We start from the raw sequence: 18,829 nt of genomic DNA on the forward strand, positions 1-18,829 counted from the left end.
TCTAGTCTTCTGACTACTCAAGGCACTTTCACAGTGTTTGTCACATTCACTCATTCACACAGACATTCACACTGATGGCAGTGGACATCTACAGACCATCTAATCTAACCATTCACACCACATTTACACACCCATGCGCAGCACGGGGAGCAATTCAGGGTTCAGTGTCTTGCCCAAGGACACTTCGACATTTGGCCCGGGGAAGGTGAGGACCAAACCGCCAATCTCTCGAATGGAGGACAACCCACTCTGCCTTTGAGCCACAGTCGCATATAAGTAGTCGTAAGGTTTTCATTAAGTTAAGACAGAATGAAAAATGAGGGACAAACTCATTCTGAAACTATTGCTTCTCGTCATCGAGCTTTAAATCAATAACAGCCTGATACTTTCTATTATCCTGCATACACTAAACTTTTTGTAGTAATCTTAAACCGTAAATATGATCAGTTAAAGAGCAGTAACAACAGTCTGCCATTTCAGATTGAATTCCACAATCTTTACTCAGCCCCCACCATTGGTGCTGAATAGCTTTTACAAATATCATTAGGGTCAGGCTGTAATCACCGTTCAGCCTTGACATATACAACATGGACTGAAAGAGATGAGTAATGCTCAGTCTGGAAGGAACCGCAGCTGCCTGAGCTCCGAGGTTAAAGCCAGAAGAACACATTCAAACATGTCTCATCCCCTTTTCATGACCAAAAGTATTGGAAACAGTGAATAATTTAAGCATGAGGTCAGCGTTGACTCTTTCCTAGGAAATCCCCAATATGAGTTTATCAGACATCTTTCCCATCCCCTCTCACTAACAGGCATCTGTAAAGGCTGTTATTTCTAATCTAATATGAACGTCCTGCTTGCCTCTTTGCAACGTTTTAAACTCGTTCCATTAAAAAGAACAAAAAAACCCTCAAAGAGACCATTTCCGAGCTGACAGTGGTGTTCATAAAAATGGAGAGGAACAGAGGAACCGTGGGAGACTCTTAAGTGAGTTTCTTTCTCATGATTTAAATTGGGATGGATACAGTTTCCTCCCTCTTGTCAATCCAGGTGGGATAGAAGTATCACAAATCCTGGGATGGATGTGACTCTCACCAACACCAATTAGTTTATTACAGGGATGCAGCCTGACACTACAAAGTATTGACTCAACTACAAAATAAAAGCTTTTCAATTTGATTTATTTTGGCTCCTTTATCAAGGTCATATGAAACCTGACAAAACAGCGACTGTTTTATGGCTCTTTGAGCAAATTGGGAGACTTCGAAATCCAGTACTGCATAGGAAAACTGCCACACTATGAATGAGATTTGCTGGGCAACAGAACTGTGCCGCTATGATAGTGAATTGACAGTTACAGTGTTGCATAAGGGAAGTCAAAATGGCATGCCAAACATTAGCACTTTGATCTTTGGCATGTTGTTTTGGAGAAGCAATGCTAGACTGTGCCACGAAACAAGCAACTGAATGTCACGGCCAAAACTGAATTACCTGAGGTCCTGGTCCAAATATGTGGTAATTAATTTCTCAAAGGTGAAACAACTGACATAAGGGCCTCAAGAAGTACACACACGTGCGCACACACACACACACACACACACACACGCACGCACACGCGCACACACGCACACAGACACACACACAAATATTTTGCACCTGTCGCCTTCCAAACTTGTGTGATGAAACACAAAAAACAAAGGCGGGTATGCAATTTTCTACGCTCAGAACACACAGCGAGATAAAACTAACAAGAGCAGCGACTTTTTCTCATTTGTTTCCCTTTCAGTCATTTCCACCGGGCTTTAATAGACACAGAGGCTGAGACATGCTGTTGCTGAGAGGCATCTCGACTGCAGACATTGGGCACGCTGCAGGCACCGCGACTAATGCTCTGGACGATTTGCCAAGTAGACAACCGACACAATCACCACCTTCAGTGTTGCTGTTGCTATCAGATGCTTTGACGACGATACTTGCAAACGGTCTTACTAGGCGATTACATTTAGATCATCCTCGAGTGAGCTATACAGCAGAGGGTCACAAAAATTCCTTTTGTGAGAAGATGAAATTCTTGAAAATCTATAACCTCCCCTGGGCTAGTTGTTTATTGCAATGAAGGAAAGGACATATACTGGCAATAATGGGTGTTGGAGGCTTTTGAAAACTAGCACACGGGAAACAAGAACTGAAAGCTTAATAGTAGCCATGCTGGTGCTTGTGATGATGATGGTGATGATTGACTCAGCGGCAGAACTACCAGACCTGTGGCGACATCGCTGAAACACAACATATTTCCCAATGCTCTTAGTAAATCTGCCTCCTGCTGAGATAATTGTGGATACATGTGGCTGAACAGCGTTCAAGCTGCTGAACCCGCTCGGATGCGTCATGATGAATCATCTCTGACCTCTGGTCCACAGGCATCCATCTCCCTGTTGGACTTCATAATGTAAGATTTAGGGGTCTGCCTGCTGTTGAATCACCAGCAGATACAATTTCCAGCAGACACAATTTCAAATGAATATGACATCATTGGCTTTTGTTTTAATTGCAGTGCATCATCTTATATTCCTTTGTGTGGGAGACAAACACCTTGTTTTACTGTAGACACCGATAACTCACCACGAGGCTGAAGCAGAGCAAAGAAACCTGACAAACACACAGACATAATGTGGCCTCCCATAAATCCTTCTTTGCTTTAATGGTTGGAATAACCAGCCAGTGAGCAGCAGCTGTCTTGGTGGCCATGGTCCCCTCCCCCACTGTCACACCTCTTAACCATCCCCTCCATACACTCACTCCGAGGAACGAGCAGCAAGATAATACAATGATGGTCCAATAGAGACTGGGTCAATAAATGGTTTATGGTGTTTCTGTATTTTTTTTTTGTGGGACTATGGAGATCTTGAAGAGATCAGTTTATGGTGAGCGTAAAAGACCAAAGGCATATTTTCTCATTTACCAATCAGTTTTTGTTTGAGATTTCTGCCTCAGCCAAAGTACAATAGACGTGCATGAAACATTTGTGATGCTTGGACAAATGACATTAAAGAATAAGGCTGGCATTAATCTGCTCTTACTATGATTGTCTTATTGTCAACAAATCCTATTAAAAAACCAAAACCAACAATGAAATGGTTCTACTAACAGTACTGCTTGTGTAACCAGGGTCATATAAATCTCATTCCTCTTGGACATAGACCTTCAGCTGTTTTAGGCAATTATTTAGCCTTTTAAAAAAATAAAACTATACACAGTAGGAACCAATAGACCACCAAAGACAGGCTGGAGAAGAAGTAAATATACTACATATACACATTTATATAGAGCTGACTAATATGACATGCAACAAAGCTACCAAACAGGAATCCAACAGGGAACACTGCGTCTACATAAACCTCTAGGCCACTGATTCGTCCTTGTATTTTCTTTAATGCAATCTTTCAATAGGCCTTCTGTGAGCACCACAGATGAAATTGCCTTCATTGTGCGCCGTTGTATTGGAAAGGAGTTGGACTTTTGAAACTGATATCTGAAATCCTGGGCAAACAAAACCAAAACTACATGCATGACTGTATACGATTTAGGGTAAGAGAGGAACATGTGTTTGATTTTTTTAATCTGTGAAAAGTAACCCTTTAAAGTAGTATGTTGGTATTCATAATTAATTCTAGTAGAGGCAGTTTTTCGGTATGTATAGAGGTTATTCTAATTTAGGGACCCCCTTCTCCCTCCCCCTTTTGCTGCCCCTCAACCTCACCAACCCACCCTTAGAGAGAGAGAGAGAGAGAGAGAGAGAGAGAGAGAGAGAGAGAGAGAGAGAGAGAGAGAGAGAGAGAGAGAGAGAGACTGACTCCCACCGTTCATTCGGAAGCTGGAGAGAGCGGCAGAGGGGAAAGAGAGGCTGTCACGGCGCAGAAGAGTCACAACTTGTTCACATGTATCCGCCAGCGGAGGGAAAGAAATAACAATTACACGGACTTACAAATGCCATTAATCCCGTGACCGGTGACCGGAATGGAAATATTCGAGCGGCAATGAGAAGTTTTCTGATCCGGGTGGTCTCATAGGCGCTGCAAGAAGAAAGTCATGGTAGGTTTTTTTATTGCGCTTCTTATTTACCCATGCAATTTAGCCTCGTGTGTTTGGGCTTCTGTCAATGCAGTCTTAATGTTTCTTGCCATATCTGATCCATGCCGTGCCGAGTCGATGAAGTTCATGCCCCCCCAGACTGCGTCTCTGAAGCGAGTGCGTGCAGAAATGGAAAAGTTTGGGTTTTTTTTTTTCTTCTTTGGGTAATTTGACTGTGTGCGCCCTGTATACAACCGGAGACATCGCCAATATAACGGGCTCCTTTCAGCGGAGAGGCGCCCGCTGCCCGTAGAGAATGAATGGGTCACTATGTATTCTAATCTAACTCCAGAGTTGAGTCAGTTCGCTTCGGTTCAAAGTGGAAGAAAGAGCTGCTGCTTGTGGAGTTAACAGCGTGGAGCCGATACTCGCATGTCGTGGGAGGATATCAGGGAGATTCTAATCGATTATTATCGGAAATATCTGATCACAGTTTAATCAGTTAAATGAGAGCCTGCTTTTATAATAAGAACCAGATATTTTTGTGAGTGATTGTGCGGGGATATGTTGGCGTCCATTCATGAGATGCGTTGTTAGGCTCTTCTACGCGTGAGAGCCAAAACAAAAGGCTTTCCGCTGACCAATGAGAGCAGGGGAAGCCTCGGGAGGGATGGAGTGGTCCTCTCTTCTCTTTGTCCTATGCCTAAGACACCAAATAGACCACAGACCGCCGAGAGGCAAAAACGGGACGGACTGGGAACGCTGGCCGGATGGATCACCATGCGTAAAAGAGAGAAACAATATTATCTTTGGACCAGTTTCAGATGAAATTCTGCCTGGTTGCACCTTGTAGTTTCTATTCAGATCATAAGATGTGATGGAGAATAGTGTGTTTAGGATCTGAGATCTGAAAATCCATTAAAGCACCTGCTAATTAAGTCTACCATGACATCCTTAATTGACTCATACATTTAAAATGGTTAGCAAATAAGATTTATAATAGTTAACAGATCAGGGATCTCTCACCAGACTGTAAATGCATCTGAAGATATAAACACATACAACATTGCAATATGGATTCACGTGAGCGCTGATAAGTTTTGGTTAATGGTTAAGACATGCCCCTCAGGGTGCATCACATCACATTAACCTCCTCCCTCTTCCCCTCATTACTTTCAAGTTGAATAAGTTAATGTGCAGAGTAACACAAGGGTTTTTAATTACTCTACTTGAGCTTTCAATTGCGCTCATGGTAGCTGCTAGCCAGCACATCAGCCATACAGAAAGCAAACTAGATCGGAGAAAAGACAGGTGAATGGGATGAAAGTGAAGTCAAGAAGCCCTAGAAGGTTATAGATTAGTCTAATGAGAGAAAATGAATAAACAATTTAAATGTCTGAATCATTTATGAAGCAAAAATGCGTCATATCATTTGGCTCCAGCTGCTGCATTGTAAACTGAATTATTATTAATTTTTTAAAACTTTTTTTAACATGTTATAGACTAAACTAATAATGTGAGGTGCTCTACTCAAAACAGCCTCCACACAGCTCTCACCCCAATATGTGAAATACCTATGGTTTTTTTCACAGCCACACGCACTAACATGCACCCGCGGCCTGACAGTCTATCACAACAAACAACACAGAAGCTTAAGTTACAGCACACACAGAAGGAGAGGGACTTCATCCTCTGCTCAAGACGCCGTAACTCCACTATATCTTCACATAGAAAATAGTTGTTTGCTGCTTTCTTTAAGACCTGCATATGGAGTACAGTGCTTTTAATAGAGAGTGTACGGTGAGTGTAGCAGTTTGCTTACAAGATGAGTCTGTGTGGGAAGCTGAAACGTAGGCGTGTTAAATGTAGTGGGGGATTCTCTATCTCACTGCGATATATTATTATACAGCGAGTGGGATGGATGATTAGAATGATTTAAATGCCACAACAGGGTGTAGTGTGCGCGGCCTCTAGCAGGCACTTGTTTTGTTTGAGCTCATTTCATCTCTCCCACCGCAGACTTCCATGGAGTGATGAAGCATTTTGATGAATTACTCCGTCCGAGTTGAGTTGAGCTGTAATATTTCCGGCTGAGCGTTAACGTCAGTCCTTGCATTGGGCTAATGAAGTACTTATTTAGAAAGAATATAAAAGCAAATAAACGATGAATCACACTGCCACGTGTTGTCAAATCTGCACGTGAAGCAGGGCTTTATAATCAGGAAGAGCGCGCAAAGAGACACAGAACATTGACTATTGAGTATTTGTCCCAACTCTTCTGTCAGTTCTATGAAAGCAAGATGTCAGAGTCTTTCGAGCAGGCTTTGATTACATGTAAATGTGATCACAGCAGGAAACGCAGCTCTGAGGATGCCTTTTCCATCATTTTCATTAGAAATTCCAGTGATGATTCTGTCAGTGTAGACCAGCTGTAGACTCTTAATTGCTGCAATACAGACAAAGAGGTGATGCCATTGTTATTGAAATCTGCGTTGGAGATTTCTAAAGGGAAGGGAGTTCAATTGAAATGGCTGAGGAAATCTCAGGGAATTCAATTTAAATGGCCCTTTTAAAGCCACTTCATCATGCAAACTGGGGAGAATGTGGCAGCAAACATGCACAGAACTGTTGCCCTTTTCAGATTCATGGAGGTCATTAGACACTGACAGTGATAAAAGACACCTGCAGGTTTGGACAAATGCACAACCACAGACTGGATTCATTACTTCAAGGCTCTATTTCTTTGTGTGTGGGGGTGCTTGTGGGAATTGGCTGGCAGTATTTGACCGTCTTGTTCCCATGTTGTTACATTGAATCTTGTGAAGTGGAGCGGCTTTTATTAGCCGAGGCATTTGCGGTCCAAATAAAGACATCCTGCATTGCACGTTGCACAGATTTAAAACGCTAGTGCTCTTGTATATTCACACAGCTTTAATTTTACAAAAGGAAAGTGCCACCTTTATTACCTCCCATAAATCTGAGGAAATGTGCATACTTGGAAACAGATTCCTACTCTGTCCAAGCCCTGGCTGTGTTAAATATTAACTAGAAATGAGAAGCATTGATCAACACTGTGCTGCCTGACTTGATGCCAGCTTCCTTTTGCTTTACTTTTCTTTTGTGAGAAAGCAGTCCGGGACATTTTGCACCAGACGGGGCAACCAACTTCCCCAGAGCCTCGGCAGCTCATCCCAAAAACCTGACCAGTGTTTTAGGTACCCTGAGTTCCCTGCCCTGACAATCCTGACAATTTGTTTTTTTTAAATTCTGTGGGATACATCTCCTTTTTCAGCCGGAGTGCTTGAATCGTGGCTCTGTGTTTCTTAAATGAAGCATTTAACCTCTTTTTTGGGGGTCTTTTCTTTCAGTCTGCTACAGGAAGGTGAGTGTCAAGTGTGCATCAGGGGTCGCTGCCTTTAGCTCAATAGGGCTGCTCTGGGGCACAGGGCACACAGACTGTACACATGGACCCTCAACATTAGAGGTGTCATATTATGCTCATATCTATTAGAACATGTTTACATTCTTCAATGTTCAAAAAACACATATTTTTTTCATACTGCCCGACTGAATATACCTGTATTCACCTTCTTTTCCGTCTAAAATGCTCCATTTTAGCGCGGTTTCTGAATACAGGCTTTGTCCATTTCTCTGTGGATTTAGCGTTTGATACTTTCATTGTTCGTGTTTTGGCATGTTTTGAATATTGACCTCACTGGATCAGATAAGTATCTCTAGTCCTTCAGTGCTTAATTGACAACATTTTTTAGAACCCAATTAACCATTTATCAACCAAACATACCAAAGTTCTATCTGCTCCAGTGTGAAGATTTGTTGCTTTTCTATATCATGATAGCCTCGCGAGGTCATCCTGATCTTGCAAGCTCCATTGTATTTTACTCACAGATCAGTCTGGGAGCCTGCGGCAGAGAAAATTTGGAGAATGTTGCCCGATCGCCCGAACCAATCAGGGTTGGTTTTAAGGCGAGTCCAAGCGTGACGCAACAAGAAGCGACTGTTCAGTGTAAACAACGGTGGCTTCCGCGGATGAGATGAGAGCAGTTATCGAGCAAGCCGCTCAATAATGTTTTTTTCTCTTGGATCCTTCTGTTGGAATATTGACCTGGCACCTGAAATTGTGCCTTTTTTTCCGTAAATTCACATTACACAAACGTCAAATATCCATTACAGACATGTTGCGTACTTTGCCTCAACGCTCTGTTAGTACATCATACGCTTCCCTGCTCTGATTTGGCCTGTCTATCACCATCATAGGTGGTGATAGACAGGCCAATCTTTATCCAATCAGCAACCAGTATTTCCGCCTCTCCCCAAAAGATCTCCAACCGAGAGTTCCCAGATGGATATGCTGAGCAAATGCGAATTACAGTATGCAAATCGATCCATCTGGCGGAGTCAGGTTGTTATTATGCATTATTGTAAATGGAATATTTGGGGATTTTTAAAGAAGTTACCTTGGGCTTTGGGAAATTGCAATGAGCATTTTCTTTCTCTATTTCTTGACAGAATAAACAGCTATTACAAAAAAAAGAATTGTAAGACAAATCTATAGGAAAATAGTTCTTTGCCAATCTATTATTAGAGATTTAGCATCGGTGTTTAACAAACTCAATACTGCACCTCCTGAAACTACGACAGTGGATACCTCATCAGTATGCAGATAGAGCTTTTGCATCAACATAAACAAACTGACTGTCAGATGCTGTTTTGTTCAGTATGTCTATTTAAAGTTCTGGGCTGTTCAGTAAACACTTATCAAAACATGTCAGCTCTTAAAGATGCCATCTTTAGCTTCATTCCTGTCACCAGTAACCCTTTGTTGCATAAATGTTTAATAGCTCGACTGCTGTTTCTCTGAGCTTACATCTAAGGGACAGCAGGCTCCAGCTTTAGACTGAATGACAGTATTCGGCTTCCTTCCAACTGCGCCCAAGTGCAGAAGTTGGACTTTGAAAATAATGGTGCATGCAGGAGCCCTGTGATGGATGGATCGTCCATTGAAGTTATGTTATGTATTCCTGATGAGAGCAGTGGATCAGCGGGCAGGATTTATGTGGCGGAGGAGGAGCAACCACTCCAGAAGATGCTGTCTGATAAATGCAGCGTTCCGAGGTTATTTGTCATTGTGATTGATGAGCTTCCAGTGATTAAGCTAACATGCTGACAGACATTAATCTGCTTTACTTTGTGAACGACTTGCATGTGTTTTTTCTCCGGTGTTATTGGCTCTAGTGAACAAGGAGGAAGTGTGGCAGCATGTTGCATTCTTCCTTCTCTTTTCAGTTGTGGTCAATCATGTCATAGTACGTCAGGTCAAAAGTCTTTAAATCTGTTTTCACACCACCGGGTGGTGACTTTCCGCCACCAGTCATATCAATGAAGGGCAGGTAGCAGAGGGAAAGTAGTTTCGACCAAGGCGGCAGGGGTTGATGCCCACATGAACACGCACAGATTTTGCTTAGCTGCCCAGAGTTCAGCGGGCTGAACTTTGGGAGGTAACCGCCCGGCGACAGGAGCTGCGTTTAAAAACGTTTTACTTTGGGAACTGCTCTTGAAAACAGCTCAAGAGACATTTTAACTGGTCTATCGTCATTACATGCAGTACTGAGACATTTATAGGTCAGAGACATCAATTTAAAAAGTATCACACATAAACATCCTGCCAGTTCATTCAAACCACATATGCTCTCTGGATACTTTGCTTTGAGATGCAAACATGTTACATTTTCACTTGGGATTTGTTTCTATGTGTCACAAATACAAAAGACAAAAAATAATACACGTGGGTAAAAAAAAACGTTTTCATACTGATGTGAGAACGTAAAATCTCCCATGAAAAATTCTGTTTTTAAAAAGTGTGTCACTACACGTGTAACTTGTTATTGGCATATCTGTAGGTCATTTTCCTGCAAAAATGCACGACACTTTGTGTATTAGTGGACATCATGCTGGGACTTTAAGGTGCTGAGTAAGATGGCAAATCTGGCATCCCAGAGCGGTTGTGTGCCGCTGCCAAGTTGGGGGTCATTGCTTGTATTAATGATGCATGGGAAACAAAACTGGCTTTTATTTCCCTCACCATCTGTAGCCAGTTGTGCTGTATAGATAGAGTCTGGCAAATAAGAACGGCCCCCTTTTGCAGCTAGTAGTTTGATTTATGGGACTATGTGGTGCGAGGATAATATTACTATGCAAAGAAAATTGTGCGTTTACAATTTACAAAAAAAACCCTGTTTGATAAATACATCACTGGTTGCATCTCTTCATTATTAGCATTAAAAGTGTTGGAAAAAAATGTATAGCTAAGGCACATAGGTGAGGGGGTTGTGAGGAAGCGTGGCACAGAGGAGTCTCTTTGAAAACCCGAAGGTAAAACTGATCATCACTTGACCTTGATCGTTCCCTAACCGTAACCAAGTAATTTTAGTTGGTGGCCGGTCAGAAAATGCTCATATGAATTGGTTTTGTAGCGATTGCTTTTGAAGACACTGATGAATGACCTATTTCATGGTCAAGTTATGAATAGGTGTTGGTAGATGAGGGATGTTTTAGCCCAAAAAATCTCCTGAAGGACAGAAAGAAAAACGAGGAGAAAGGGCAAATTAGCTGTCAATTATGAACAAAAGTCCTCATGATTTATGTTTAAATCTAATGAGATACTTATATAATAATATTGAATTATTTAATAATAAAAATCACAAAGAGGTTGTGCATCCAGATGTCTGTATTTTTTTATTATTTACATTCTAAATAAACAAATTGATTTCCAGAGAGAAACTAAATGAAACACACAACTTCTAAAATCTATATTTATACTGCCACTAGATCACGGATGCTTTCATGTGTTGCCATGGAATCCCTGAGGTTAGCAGGAAGACCCAATATGTGTGTGTGATTGTGTGTGTAGACGTATCTGTCTTCCAGATGTCACTCTATTGGGCATCATCAGAGACCTGTGGGGACCTGAACAACACACAGCGCAGAGGAGGGATGTGTTCATTTTCCAATTACCTCCGGCTACTCCTTCTAAATGAGCAACTGTGAAGTCTTTCAATACTAGGGCCATTTCTCACTAAACTGTTTTTTTTCTTTTTTGAATGACCTATAAACCGTTGAGATTGTTCCTCATCATTTCATCTCACTATTGAACTGCAGACAATTCCCATTTCTACTAAATCCAAGTAATGTAACTGAACGTATGGTTTAGGTGGTGATTGTAGTACAATTGGCAGCAGCCCTGGGGCTTATTTTACCACAAGAGGCTGCATCTTAACTAGTTCAGACTTGTAAACAAAAAAACTTGCATACACTTGCCACCTAGCTGCACGTCTGTCTGAGTTCAAAGGTCAACATGGGGTTCCGTTTACCAGACAGCCTCAAAATGTCCAGGAGACGAATCAGACGCACCTGCAGGACTGTTTGCATTTTTCAGGCTCTTTGGCAGTGAAGAGACGTACTCTGACCTGGCACGGGTCACAAGGAATTTGTACAAATGTTATTTTCATCACTGCAGCTATCATTTCGTGAGATTATCCCTGCCAAGTTAATTTGGAGCTGGAGGTTTATGCCTGTGCAGGCAGCCGCTGTCAGTATGAACCTTTGGCGAACCAGAGACATTTTTACACTTTGCAAGATGGATGTGCTGTTGTAGTTAGAACATCCCCTCCCTCCATTTATCAGAACTTTGCAAAGCAGGTGGAGTTGTGATTAAACTGTTTTTCTCTACAATCTTCTCCCAGAGTATACTGAACCGGACCGATGAATTATTGTGATTTATGCTAAACCTCACACTCAAATTACAGTGTAAGTGATCCTTCTTCGAGAGGTGGAACATATTGGCAACCTTAAAAATTAAAAAGCCATGCAATTAATCCTCCGCGTTAAAACGGAGACCTCTTTATGCTCACCCTTTAATTTGGAGAATTAACCTGCCTGCCTCTCCGTTAAGCCTGGAGAATTTGTCCAAGCCTTCATTATTGTGGAGTCACATGTATAATGTAGCAGGGAGACGATAAAGCAGAGCATCTTATAAATTGAAAATCCACAAGGCAAGTTAATATTATGGATCCACTGGGATGTACTCTAGTAGCCTCCCTAAAACTGTTTGCATCAGGCCCACTCCCAAGCGCTGGAGCAGTAAGCCAGCAGACTCAGTAATAGCCTACGTTTTGTTAATTCACACGTTTTCTTGGCAGTCAGAGGCTAACACTCAATCCATGCACATATCCCTATTTTCGCAGGAGGCTCAGCCCAGTTAGAGATGAAACTCTGACTGTGAACTAGGTATGAAACGTTACTGCACAGGTTACGTCCAATGCAGAAGCTTAAGAAAGCAGGGAATTAGAGACGACAGGAACATTACAGCCTGTGGTGCTTCTCCTCATGACATGTAGTCACTCACAGATAGAAATGTAGTCTTTAATAACTTGCTAACTAGCTGAATGTCTCTTATTTTTTTACTTACTCCTGGAATCTTCACAACTGCAAGGTTTGGCAAAGATTGTTGGTTGTTTTTTTCCCCTCCAGCCTTAGTCATACGTCAACAAGCTTATTTGATGGAAGTTGAGAAAAGGCAGAGGAACAGCTTCACTAGAAAGAAAGTTTCTCTCAAGCCTTATTTATTTCAACAAATGAGCTCCTCTTAGTTTCCTTACTTGATCGTCAAGCTCAGTAACTTCAGCTTATATGAGTCCAGGGTACCATCATCGTCATCCTCTTCTCTCTGCTGGGCAACTACTTAACTTATACCTTATGTGTCTACTGAGAACAATAAATTACAAACAACACAAAGCAGCCCAAGCGTCCCTTTCTCCCTGACCATTAGTCAATGATGAATGAAAGACACATAACACCTCTACAAATTACAAATTCACCCCACAAACATTGTGTTAACCTCACGCCTTATGTGGAGTAGTGACAAGTAATTTTTGAATTTCACATAATTACCCCATTGACTGCTAACAACCTGTAAAGTGTTTGTTAATCGGCTTACGTGTAATAGATTTCAAACAATTAAGTTATGATTTAATTGAATTCCCCAAGCCGGAGCCACTGAATATTAAGACACCATTGAGAATAATGTTAAGACTGCAGGTGAAAACCTTGTGCCTCCACTTCTGATGACTTTAATTTCTTTATTTAATGGGTTAGAACTACCACTCTGTGTTGAAAAACCCTTGCAAACCCCCCTGAAAAACAATCGGAAGAACTCAAAACTGCATGGTCTCTGAGCTAAGAATAAGTAGTTTCTTGATGCATGAAATAGTAGTTTCAAACCTTGGGGTAAGGGCCAACAAAATTAGAAGAAAATGTGGTGGCAAGGAGTGCACACTGCTCAGACACCCAGTTTTGAAGACACTTTGACTACACAGAAGCTTTACACCATCCCAGCCCATGCAGCCCCTGCACTATTGTTTTTCAGGATCCAACAAACAACAATAAAAATGGAACTGAAGTAAAACAATTAAGCTGGCTCCTGAGAGTCAAGACCAGCACTGGTGGGGCTTCATCAGAGAGACGAGCTAACTGCTAATCCAGCAACTGGCCTGTTAAGGGGTAAGCTACCACTGGGCCTACTACCTACAAAGCTAACTTGCCTCACCCTACTCTCTCTGGTGTTTGAAAGTAGCCCTAAGTTGTGTTTTCATAACTCATAGGACGAGTTATAAGAGCCATAGCTTTAAATCCCTAGACCAAACTAGTTTGTAACAGTAGGAAGTGAGGAAGGGGCCATTACCCCCATTTTACACCCTTTGCCCAATAACCAGGCAAGATGCGGTCACAAATCTCTACTGGTGTGACGTTGAGAATAAAATGTCCGAACTTGAAGATGGGTGTGGTCCGAGTAAGGGCGCCAGATGTAGTGGGGTAGGAAGTAGGAAACAGGCAGCTGGTGTGATCCCATTGCAAGATGGAAGTTCTTTTTTAGATGTTTTTCCTGGATCAGTCAGATGCTCAGTGCATGTACTGTATTTTAGCCACTCAAACTTTTATGTTCATGGCTTCTGTTGGGAATGCATATTCTGAGAACTTGGTGTCTACAATTTCTCGACTTCAGTGGCTCTTACGATAGTCCTATTGAGTTTACCAAAAGGCATTCTGTATTTATGTTACACAGATATTTTATTGTAGTAGTGGTTTACCAACTTGAAGTGCAGTGTGATTCCAGAGCTCAGAATAGTGTTTACAGATGTGTCCGACAAATGTCAACGGGCAAAAATATGTGGATGGAAAAATACTCTACAACCGCAATATTGTTTTAATTGTAAACTCAGCCTTTAAAGTCCTAGCCACAACATTTTTGTATTCTTTTTATACAACTGTTATGGGTTTTCCTCTAAATGTTCTTTAAGCCGATTTGGATGGGAGTCATTTATGCTGCACTTTGGGCTCAGAGGCATTCCACTGGAAACAGTAAACATTCCCATTGGATTAATTACCAACTTCGTTCCCCCCAGCTCTGTCTGCTTCTTGTCAAAAAGCAAGATTAACAGTAGATTGAACTTTGGTCTACATGCAGAGAGACTGCCTGTCAGCTCTTATAAAACAAGTGAGGAGGTGAGCAGGAGCAGGTGTTGGTGTTGGAGTGTTGAACAAATGAAAAGCTGGTCATATGAAGGAAGAAGACGGATTAGGTAAAGGGCCAAATTCTAGCACAAATTGTTTCACTGCTGTGGCGTCTTAAAGCATTCTTGTGTTTCTGTCTTATTTTCATCCATTAAAAGGTATAAGCGCAATCACAAGATTGACACTTTCAAAATGTAGTCGGACGGTCTGTGGGAAGCCTCATTTTTTTTTATCAACCTTTTAGGAAAACAGTTTGTGTGCGGAGTTGCTAATGGTGCTCAATATAAATATTTCAGGCTGCAGTTGCCTCCCACGTTATTGGCGATTTAAAACACGAGAGATGAACCCTAAGGGGATAAGAAAGTGATTGGCACATATTCACAAATCTGAAAAACACCCAATCCTCCCACACAGCACTGAGCCGCCATGAGTCGAGTTGATATTTCACAACTTCTCGTTCACCGTTGCTTTTTACCACCCCCCCCCCCACACACACACACACAGACACACACACACACACAGACACACACACACACACACACACACACACACACACACACACACACACACACTCCCTTACTTACAATACGTTTCCTCTGTCAGTCAGCATTATTTACCCTCTGTCTCTTCTATGTCTTTCATTTCAACCTACATCTCAAAATCTGTCAGATTAATATTTCACAAACAAAGAATATGATCAAGAGGAAATAACATCTGACCACTGACAGAAAGCTAGACAAAAGATAAAGTGACTGGAAGATCACTGCTGAAAAGCTCTCTCTCTTTTTTTTATCTCCAACAGCAGCAGGAAAAATATTGAAATACACACAAGGATGTCTCCAAAATGATTTGAATTCATTGGGGTATAAATGTTCTAAAGTTAGATAATAAGTTACAGACATCACATCCAAGTTCATCCTGATACATTATTCATTGGAAGCTGCTGTGCGAACACAGCGCTGTTTTGCATATGCCCCTCAAACTTGAAGCTTCTTCTCACTCACCCAAGAAATCCTTGATTGTTTATTGTGTTAAAGATGCAGCCTTTCAAATAAAATTACCATAGTTTATTCATTATTTGATGTAAAGTAGGCTCCCACCCCAGATAAGACACACAACCTTTCACCTTTCCTCTTATCTCTACATTTTCATTGTTAGTGCCGATTTAGCCTTGTTGCATGTGTTCTGTGTAGAGACCGGAGCACCCCATGCCCGTCATAACATATCCATTACCGCAATCAATAATTTAAATAGCAGCCACTGTTTTTCTGCACTTTTTAATGACACCATCATAAGAACTTATCCACCTCAGAAGGAGCCCGGGCTGTGGGAGGCTGCCAATGAAATTAAAATAATGAATAAAACATAAGATGGAAGAAAGTGCTGAACAGGGACTCTGCCTGAGATCCCAGCTGAGCAGCACTTATGAATCCAGGGCAGAGGCCACATTTCTCGCCACCCTCCGCAGCAGTGAAAGTGTCCAGAGGCTGTGTTAATAATTTGACCCGCCGGCTCCTCGGTCGGGTCACGGTCAGGTCTTTTAGTCTCCCGGGGTGTGGGGGTGGGGGCTTTTGCCTGTCTTCCTGGAGATTAAATTCTGATCTTTGGTCAACAGTGTGTGTGATCTGGGGAAATGTGACGGATGATTTCTCCCTGGACAATATGACGATGAATGCACTCTGAGCCACAGTGGATACCGATCTTGCTTGTGTTACATGGTTGTGATTTACATGATTAGATTGGGCTTCAGCCCCTGGGGTTGCTGAAGAAGGAAGTGACATATTTGACAGGTCATAGGCTCTATCATCAGTGGGCTTTGTGGTACATTGTAGCCCAGTGAAATCCTATTTCCAGATGTTTCTCTTGTACTCCCAAGCTATTGTAAAGAGTAATTTCATGCTTCAGTAGCTTTCTTTGGTCCTCACTTCATATACTCCCACCAGTTATGACTTTTCCAATTAATTCCATTTATTTTAATACAGTAGATACCCCGTAGGTGATGCTCATAATTTTCTTTTTTTTTTTTTATCATGCATTTAGTTGAATAAAAGTTGAGTAAAATGAGATTTTAAGAAATCAATAATACAAAAGAAACACCTTTCTTGTGTGCACTGCCAATTTGGAATTTATAACTATTCCTCTTTTTACTTTGTATTACTTTAAGCATTTTTCAGATGCCCTTATAACAAGAGGACCTCATTTGAGGGGTTCATTTGCGAATACAGATGTTTTTATTTATTTTCCTAAATAATAAGACATTTGTAATCCAGGGAACAATTTAAAGGGAATCAATGAAACTGGTGTTGGTTTATTCATTTTAAGAACATGTTTTATCTGTTTTTGCAAATGAACTCTTCATTTACAGTAAACTGCATCTTCTTGCAGTAGGAGAACAACTTTTAGATGTATGGGAGACATAAAAGCTAGTAAAAGTTATCATCTTTGACATTTTAATATAACCAATCCCCATTTTTGGTACTATTTACACCTCTATATAGTAGTTGCTTTATTTGTGGTGGCCAGTCTGTCAAGAGGCAGATGGTCATCAAAAGATAGCGGATGGGTTCTGACATTGCATTTTGGCCGATGCGTTCCACCTCTTCTGTTCTCCACGCGGACTGTTTACCTCCATGCAAACAAAGCCCTGACTACTTCCGTCACCCAAATCTTGTCCCGTTGCCTACATTATTATGTTTATAGATATTAGAAAAATGGTACTGAAACATCTCTAGTATTTCTAACCGTGGTTAGTACTGGCCACGATTGTTCATCAAAAACGTGTTTACAAAACAAGGTAATGGTCATTTTCTTTTTTTAAGTGTTTATAAGGGAGTACGAATTGTCTACAGTAAGCTGTTACATTAAGAGTTGCAGGTGACAAACATCTTCAACTCCTCAGCAAGGTAACCAACTTTGCTTTTCTGACAAAGTAGTTACTTAAGGAGTTTTCTGTTGTATTAAACCACACTGGCTGTTCCAATGGTCACCACAGGTGTTGCCATCTAATCATCATCCATTCATGATTGACATACTAAGGATTACATATTCATATCATTAAAAACAATCACACTAAAAAATGATTGAGGTTTTCTTCTTCCTGAAAATATCGGAGTATAATTACGTATATGACACCTATCCACAGTTGACTTGTCCCTTTAAGATCCCCTTTGCAAATTAAAATGGCCTTGACACTAGAGGACGCAGTGTCAGTGTCCTCAGTAGCTATTTATCACCATTCCAATCTAACCATAACACGGTTGCTTCAGTGTCACATGTCACGCTCAGTCTCATGGCTGTACCACCCTTGCAGCGGCCTCATGCTGAACTTTAATTATTATGAGTGGCCTGGTGGAAAAACATCTTTCTCCAGCTGACACAGCAATGACACCCTCATCGTTCTTCCTTCTAGCTGCTTCTATCACGTTCCTGCCCAGTAGTACTTCCTGTGTTTTTGGTGGACGTCAACCAAAATCCACTTCCCGTCTCTTGGAAATGTTAGGAGGTCATGTAAGAGAGGATGAGCAGATTGTTTCTCAGAAGAGAACTCACATTAAATGCATGTTTACAGCCCTTCAGCTAGTATTGGCTTTTACAGTCAGCTAATCAGCCGTTTGCGTAGAAAAAAGCCATAAAGGCAAATGGCCCAAGTCTGCAGGCAGTAGTGATATTCTGCTTACAGTCTGAAGTCATTAGCTGTGCACTCTATTCTTTAGTTGTTTGCTTATTTGCTTTGGACGATACATAAATGGTCCTAAAGGCGAAATGGTTTTTTGGACAGGCTTGTTCCTGAATGACAAACTGCTTCTTCAGTATGACAGTGGATGGCTGAAATCAGTCTGTGAGAGTAGGTCAAGAGTTCTCTTGGGCAGCTGAAAACAAGGACTCTGTGGAGAGAATGTGCTATTCTATTCTCAAGGTCTCCCAAGTCTCTTCATCGCAGTTTTCAGTCCACTGCATCACTTTGTGCTCATGTTTTGTATGTCTTCAAACCTTGAATGTAACTATAGTTTCAAGCTTTGTCTCTTTTCTCTGGCTCTGTGGTTGTGCAGGCAAGCTAGTGTCATTCGGTCGTTTTTTTTCTGTGTACATTCCACTTGCATTGATCAAATTTTTACTACCATCACAGACAGTCTAAAGGAAATGTATATGTCGGAAGGAAGCCACTCAAAGT

At 41.4% G+C, this 18,829-nt stretch overlaps 1 protein-coding gene across 1 annotated transcript in view; it reads left to right on the forward strand.

Annotated features, from left to right (window-relative positions):
- The first annotated feature begins 3,900 nt into the window (after positions 1-3,900).
- chst15 (carbohydrate sulfotransferase 15) overlaps positions 3,901-18,829 on the forward strand; it is a 34,507-nt gene continuing 19,578 nt past the window's right edge. The window contains exon 1 of the mRNA XM_083932541.1: positions 3,901-4,092. The gene's annotated coding sequence lies outside the window, so the exon portion shown is untranslated. The remainder of the gene's footprint in view (positions 4,093-18,829) is intronic.

The sequence above is a fragment of the Echiichthys vipera genome (assembly GCF_963691815.1).
Source record: "Echiichthys vipera genome assembly, chromosome: 18".
Lineage (NCBI taxonomy): Eukaryota > Metazoa > Chordata > Actinopteri > Perciformes > Trachinidae > Echiichthys > Echiichthys vipera.